The sequence below is a fragment of the Myotis lucifugus genome, unplaced genomic scaffold (genome assembly GCF_000147115.1).
Source record: "Myotis lucifugus unplaced genomic scaffold, Myoluc2.0 scaffold_647, whole genome shotgun sequence".
Lineage (NCBI taxonomy): Eukaryota > Metazoa > Chordata > Mammalia > Chiroptera > Vespertilionidae > Myotis > Myotis lucifugus.
Window position 1 is genome coordinate 182,929 of NW_005871695.1, and position 7,336 is coordinate 190,264.

Consider the following 7,336-nt stretch of genomic DNA (forward strand, 5'->3'; position numbering starts at 1 on the left):
GGCAGCCCTCTGTTTCAGAGGCGGCTTCTGGGGCAACGCTAGACATAAAGAGTGTGAGATCCGGTTCCAGAAGGGTGCACGGGAGTGAATGAAGCGAGTCAGACGCGGAAGGCAGCTTTGATCACTGACTAACGGCCCCGACTGTCCATGTCCAAACACCTGGACACGGTGAATGTCACTCACACGGCAAGAAAGGTCTTTGCAGACGGGATTGTGGTAAGGATCTCGGTGGACAGAGCACCCTGGATTATTGGGGGCAGGGGGGACTGATGTTATTACAAGTCCTGGTAAGAGACTGGACCGTGGACAGCGAATATTTTTGCGGCCCAGCCAATATAACGGCCTGTAAGAAACGCTTTAATAAAAATTTCGTCACTTAATTTTTACAATATCTTGTTCTACATAATTACTAATAACGAACTACAATGTTCACTAATGACTGATTACTATAATCGTGTTGCATTCATTTCCCTTACACGCCTTCCATGCAGGTGCACCATTTCTCTCCACTAATACCAGCAGCGGATATTTTAGCAGCCGATGGCCACGTCATTAGTCTTGGACTGACCTGTTTGGTGTGTGCAACAGGAAACATTTCGCTTTCGGAGAACAAGAAAAATAGGTTCATTTATAATCTGCTTATTAATCTGTGTCTGGTAAGTTAATGTTCAAGAAAAAATATTAATTTTTATTAAAATGTTCTATTATTTTATGTTAACGATGACTCATTTATTTCAGGCCTTTGTATTCAGCATGTCTCTACGGAAATAAACCTACGTTTCTACGAAAATTGAGGCTTTTGTATTTTTGCGGCCACATACACGCAAACCTTGTTTATTTGGCCCGTGTGAGCCTTTGAGGTTGACATGCTTGCCTTAATTGTTCAAAAACCAGATTGGTACCTGCAGGTCTTGAACTGCTCTCTTCCTGGCCCGGACGTCACCGCTGATTTCTTGGTCCTGTGCTCACGGGGTTGGCCACCTGGCAAACGGCGGTGTTTAAAGGAAAAGGGATTAGGTAAAGGTTACTCACTGGACCGAATGTGGCCACGGTCTCCCGTCCGCCGAGGTCAGGGATGTAAACCGACTTCAAATGGAAGAAAAAGAGACTGTCCCGGGCTGGACAGCAGCAGCCGCCTTCTGACCTGGCCAGCACCCCTTCCTTGCTCAGCCCTCTGCCCGCAATTACTCTCTCAGGTGTGCAGGCTGTGTTACCATCAAACACACTTCACAAATCCTCTGTCTTCCCATTGTTTTCCTACAAAGTGGAAATGGCCCGGCCGGCGTGGCTCAGTGGTTGAGCATCAACCTATGAGCCAGGAGGTTATGGTTCGATTCCCAGTCAGGGCACAGGCCCGGGTTGTGGGCTCCATCCCCAGTGTGGGGTGTGCAGGAGGCAGCCAATCCATGATTCTCTCTCATTGCTGATGTTTCTCTCTCTCTCTCTCTCCGTCTCCCTTCCTGTCTGAAATCAATACAAATATATTTTAGGAATTAAAGTGGATATGGTTGTCTTTATCCAAGTAGAGCATGTGCTCAGGCTGTGGTGGGGAACCCATGGGTGCCTCGTGGTGGGTTTAGCTCCGCTCCGAGGGGGCGACTGGTGGCTGAGTGTAGAGTGCAGACAGGGCCCTGTCACCTGCAGTCCTCTGGGGTTCTTTCCTTTTAGAGAGTTGCTGTGGAGCCCACAGTCAGGAGCCCACAGATCAGGAGCCCACGGGCCAGGAGCCCACGGGTCAGGAGCCCACGGATCGGTACAGCACGATGACAGCACAGGACTGGGTGGCAGATTGCTCAGGAGCAAATGCTACGTGACGGATGCTCAGCTGGGGGCTTCCAGCATTGGGATGAGTGTTTGTACCTTCACACGTGCAGACAGGCAAGTGAGCAGGGGCACGGCAGGCTCCACGCGTCTCCGCCTCCTTGGGTTGGGTTCCTGCCTGTGCCCTCGGTTTTCTGGGTCATGTCCATGTGTCGGGTGCTGGGTCGGCTGCCGCAGCTGCCCTCAACCCTCTCCGGGAGCCGGCCATCATCCTAGAGGCGGTTCCCTCAGGTGCCAGGGTGTCACCAGCCCCCTGTCTGGGGAGGACTGCGCTTCGCCGCGTTGAAATACGCGGTTGGAAATCGGTCTGTTTCAGGGCAGGGCTCTGGGTGAACCATCCCAGGCAGGGCTTCTCCCCGAGCGACTGCAGACACAGGAAACAGATGGTCCCCCCGGCAGCGCTCACGTTCAGCGCCTGTTCACTAGGTGCAGGATGGTGCAGAGCTGTGGCGGTTCCCAGGACCAGCGAGCACCGCTCTCTCCTCGGTCGGGGGTCAGGGCTCTTGGAACACTGTCTCACCTGGGATGCACTTCAGGTTTATGTTTTTAATTAGAAAGCCCTGCTGGGACAGTCCAGGCTACATTCAATCTTTAACATCCCCAGCACACGGCTGATGCGTAATTATGTTCGGACCACAGGCTTAAGCATGGCCGAATGCCTGCACTTAATCCATTCTCGCCAGAAATCACACTAAAATTCACTAAAAGGATGTTAGAAGGGCCTGAACTAGGAATTTCTAGGGTTGAAATAGGCGGGCTTTGGGAATTTTTAGAATTGAGGGTCCATGGGAAAAAACAACACAGGGCTACAGAGTTGCAAAAGGGTACATTCCCATAAGACAAGGGAGTTGGGAGAGGCAGAAGTTACATTTCCATAAGACAAGGGAACTGGGAGTAGCCAAAGGTCTATATTTACAAAATAAAGGAGGAGGAAGAAAGCCCAGAGGGAATAGGAGGACAATGAGGGGGGAGGGCCTCACAAGTCCCCTGTGAGGTTAGACCTTTGAGCTCAGAAGTTGCTGTAGTGACCAAATCAGAAGGGGATGGTGGCCAATCAGAGGGGATATCAAGGCACAAAGATCTGCAGCCTTTATAAACCGGGAAAAAGGAACTCAGTGGGACACTTCCCCCTCCTCACATGGGAGTCTGTGCTGTGAGATTCTTCCCCTCCCCACGTGGGAGTCTGTACTTGTTTTTCCATAAATTTCCATCTTTGCTATACCTCCTGCCGTCCGTGGATTCATTCTTCGACTCCTACGGACAAATAATCCAGGGAAACCGTCCTGCCCAGGGGAATACCGCGTGTTCCAGTCCAAAATTCCCATATCAGATTAAAGCCACAGGAAAAAGGAAGAGGAGACGAGAAAAAGCGATGGAAGTTTGGAACATTAGAAGTGGAAGAATGAGTGGTAATTAACCCAAAATGAGACATCGAAACTCGAGGTGTGGGAAGGGCTGAGAAGTGACTGTTCCCAGGAGGACTGGCGATGGCAGGGGCCTCTGGAAAAGGAGAAGGTGGGGGCTGAAAGCGAGAGGTGTGTGCAGGAGGGGGCGCCCGCATCACAGCTGTCACCTGGAGCGGTGTGGGCAGTGGGGGCAGTGCGGGCAGCGCAGGCAGTGCGGGATGTGCGGGCCCAGAGACCCAGCGGATGAAAGAGCGTCTGTGCCCAGCATCCGTTTTCCAGCTTGCTGCTGTTTTCTGGGTTTTGTCCTGACCTCGGTCGGAGCCTGGAGCTGGCTGTTTCTCTGATGCACACACCAGCAGACTCCTCACCAGAAAACACTTCATCTTTTATGGCTGCGTTTTTCTGAATCTGATCTCTTCCTGCCCAGGAGAGACAGTCGATCATCGAGACCGACCAGCACACACAGCACAGCCGTCCTCACGCTCCCGCGGGGAGGGGCACAGGCCCCGGAGAGACGGTTCCAGGAGGAGATTAAAACCATTCCCGTTATTGGTGGCATCGCTAATACAGGGGGTCCCAGGCCTTCTTTCAAAGGCAACCAGGAATACAGCTGTGTTGTGTCTGCTCGAAGACGCCGTGTGTGCACATACGTGTATATACATGTAGCATGTAACATATGAGCTATCCATGATCTGTAACCATAATATGTCCAAAATAGCACCGGCAGCAGCAGCTCGTTATGGGTGCTGTTCTGCCCGCTCACACCTTGCTTTTTGCCGGGGAATTCAGGAGATCTTCCCACGCGAAAATGTGTGATAGAATCAGCATTTTAAACGTCTGCGTGGTTCCTGCTTTAGGAACACGCCATCCATTATTTAGCCAGCACTCCGGGCAGGGGGTTGGTCTAGGCCTGGGCGTTTTTCAGCCTTTGCTGATACCAACTGTGCAGCAATAACTCCCCCGTGTTCCCTCTGGTCCCCAGTCCGCAGCGCATGTGCCAGCACATTGCCAAACGAAGGGCCTGGAGTTCATCCTTAGTTTCTCTAACTGGCACCCTGATGGGCTGTGTGCCAGGGAGTCTCCTGCCCCACATCCTCGCTCAGGAGGTGAGCGCTTTGCTTTGCAACAACCTCTTAGCTCAGCCGTGGCCATCGGAGCAGCGCCCTCCTGTGGTTTCTCTCGACACGAAGCCTGGTGACAGCCGGCAGTAGGAATGGCCGTTTTCTTTCCTGGCTCATTTCTGTTATCAGGTTATTGTTTTATTGATTTATAACATTCTAATGTTTAAGGAGTTAGTCCTCTGTGACTGATATACGCTGTAACTTTTATTTCCTATTTGCCACTCATCTTTTGATTTTTTGTGGCTTTTTCACTACATGCAGAAAATTTAAATTTGCACGCCGTTAAATGTATCGTTTCTTTTACGGTTTCTGAGTTTCGCAATGCACTCAGAAAGGCGACCCTTTTCTGAGATTATAAATCTATTTATTTTATGTTTCCTTTTAGTACTTTTAGAGTATCTTCATGTTTAAGTCTTTGATTTTTTGGAATTTATTTTGTATAAGACATGAATTAGAAATAAATCTATTTTTTTGCATGTCTCTGTTAAGTTTCCTGAAAACCCTTTGTTAAATAATCCATCTTCCCCACACTCATTTGAAATACTATTGTCACCATACTGCCTTCCTGTATGCATTAGGTCCAATTCTGGATTTTGTCATCTCTGTTCTGTTGACCTGTTTTTCTAGTCATGCATAAACATCTCATACTATTAGTCTAATTTTATAAAATACTAGAGGCCCGTTGCACAAAGATTCATGCAAGAATGGGCCTTCCTTCCCCTGGCTGCTGATACCACCTTCGCTCTGGCCCAGAGCCGCCTTTCCACCTTCCCACGCTGCCCAGAGGCCCGGAGCTGCTGGGGTGGTGCAGAACGCCTGAGTCCCACCCCACCCCCGGCCACTCAGCACCTGTGTATGCAAATCAACCCGCCATCTTTGTTGGGTTAATTTGCATACTCACTCTTGATTGGCTGGTGGGCGTTGCAAATGTATGGTCAATTTGCATATTCTTCTTTTCTTAGTGTAGATTTGAGTATCTGGTCAGCCAGTCTCCCCTCCACCTTTATTGTTAACATTATCCCAGCTATTGTTGCATGCTGATTTTGCGTATTTACAACTGTCTGTTTGATTTTTTAAAAAGTGATGCTCCTGTTGGGGCTGCATGAAGATTGCCGATTCATTCAGTGACTGACATCTTTGTGTGATCAAGGCTCCTACACAGCACGGCTGCCCACTTTTTCCGTCTGCTGTGTCCTTTGGTAACACTGACAAGCTATCATTTTATCCAGAGCTCACATATTCCCTAAATTCATTTCTAGGTATTTTACCATTTTGGTGGTATTATAAGTGACATTGCCTTCCACTAGCTTTAGACTGTGGTTTATGGAAATTCATTTCATACTCAGCCATCTGAGTGATTTCTCTTAAAATTGTAGTTTTTCTGTTATCATATTGCCCTCCCCCAGCAAATAATCATATTCTCTACAAATAATGATAATTCTGCACTCCCTGCCCACCCAGGTGTGTGTCCCACGTGCTTCTTTCCTGAAATTTGCTAGCCAGTCCTTCTGGGATAAAGTAAAAAATCAGAGATCCTAGAATCTCTGTGTATGTTATTTAATTGTTTTTCCTTCAATGAGAGTTTTTTTTCCATTTCATTTTGCTTGATATATTTTTTTTTCTTCAAAAGCTTCCATTATGCGTTTTTGGTGAATGCGTCAGAAATAGTCTTGTAGAGTAATATACTCTAGTTTTCTTCTCATTCTGCCTGGGCTCTGACAAGTCACAGCTCCATCCCCTGCCATGTCCTGTATCCTCCCTGAAGTTATGGGTCTTGTCTTCTTGGAGTCACTGAGTCATAATTTTTTTTATATTTTATTGATTTTTACAGAGAGGAAGAGAGTTAGAAACATCGATAAGAGAGAAACATTGATCAGCTGCCTCCTGCACACCCCCTACTGGGGAGGTGCCCACAAGCAAGGTACATGCCCTTGACTGGAATCGAACCTGGGACCCTTCAGTTTAAAGACCAATGCTCTATCCACTGAGCCAAACCAGTCAGGGCCTGAGTCATAAATATATATATACCTGGGGCTCTACCTTTGACCACAGTATTCATTGGTAACATGGAAGCGTTTTTGGGGGAATGTATTTGTTTAGATTTTTTCCCTCTTTTTTTTCTTCTCTATTCTTTTAATCTTCATATAAGATTTACTCTGGTTTCTCTTTACTACGCTCTTTTGAACAGGATAAAGCTTTCCTGTATCAATGATTGGCAACATATCTGTGTGCAGCGGGGCCTGGCTGTACTCCCTGGAGCGGGATGCGCCCATGATGTGTGCGAGGCTTGTCAGTGAACTCAGTTCGCCTCTGCTTCTCAGCTTGTAACCAGACAACCAAGGGGTCCGGCCGCCTGTCTCCACCTGAGCCAATTCAGCTTAGACAGGACTGGATCCTATGTGAGCGTTTATTCCAGTCCTGCCGGCAGCAGGGGGAGCAGCAGGTCACCCACAGACATCTGCTCTGCACCCCCATATGCCAGCTGCTTCTATGGGGAGAAGGACAAAGATTACATGGGGAAGGAGGCAAAAGAGTGCACCAAATGGGCAGATTACAGGTAATGTGGGCTGGGGATTTGCAAAAGCCTGTGGGTGTGCAAAGGCTGGGGGTCTTTGTTCTGGTTTTGAATGATTTCTAAGGGAACGAGAGGGGAGATGATCTTTTTAATGTGTTATTTTAAAATAAAAAAATGGGGACTATTTTTGAAATTCCAGATTTAGTACCTACAAAGTCTGATTTCACTCTGGCCTTCAGTTTTGCATCTTGACTGGAATCCCCTGTTCAGGACCAGTGTCTGGCCACGTGGCAAAGGTGGAGACGTGCCCACGGAGAGAGGTGCTGGGACATCTTCGGGTGCAGAGCTGGGGTCTGGAAGACGTGTGATGCCCGAGAGCAGACTAGGGGTTTCCTATGTCGGTCTCCTTCTAGGAGGAAGCTCAAGTCTTGATGTGCGAGTGACCTCCCTAAACGACAGTGGTTTTATAATTT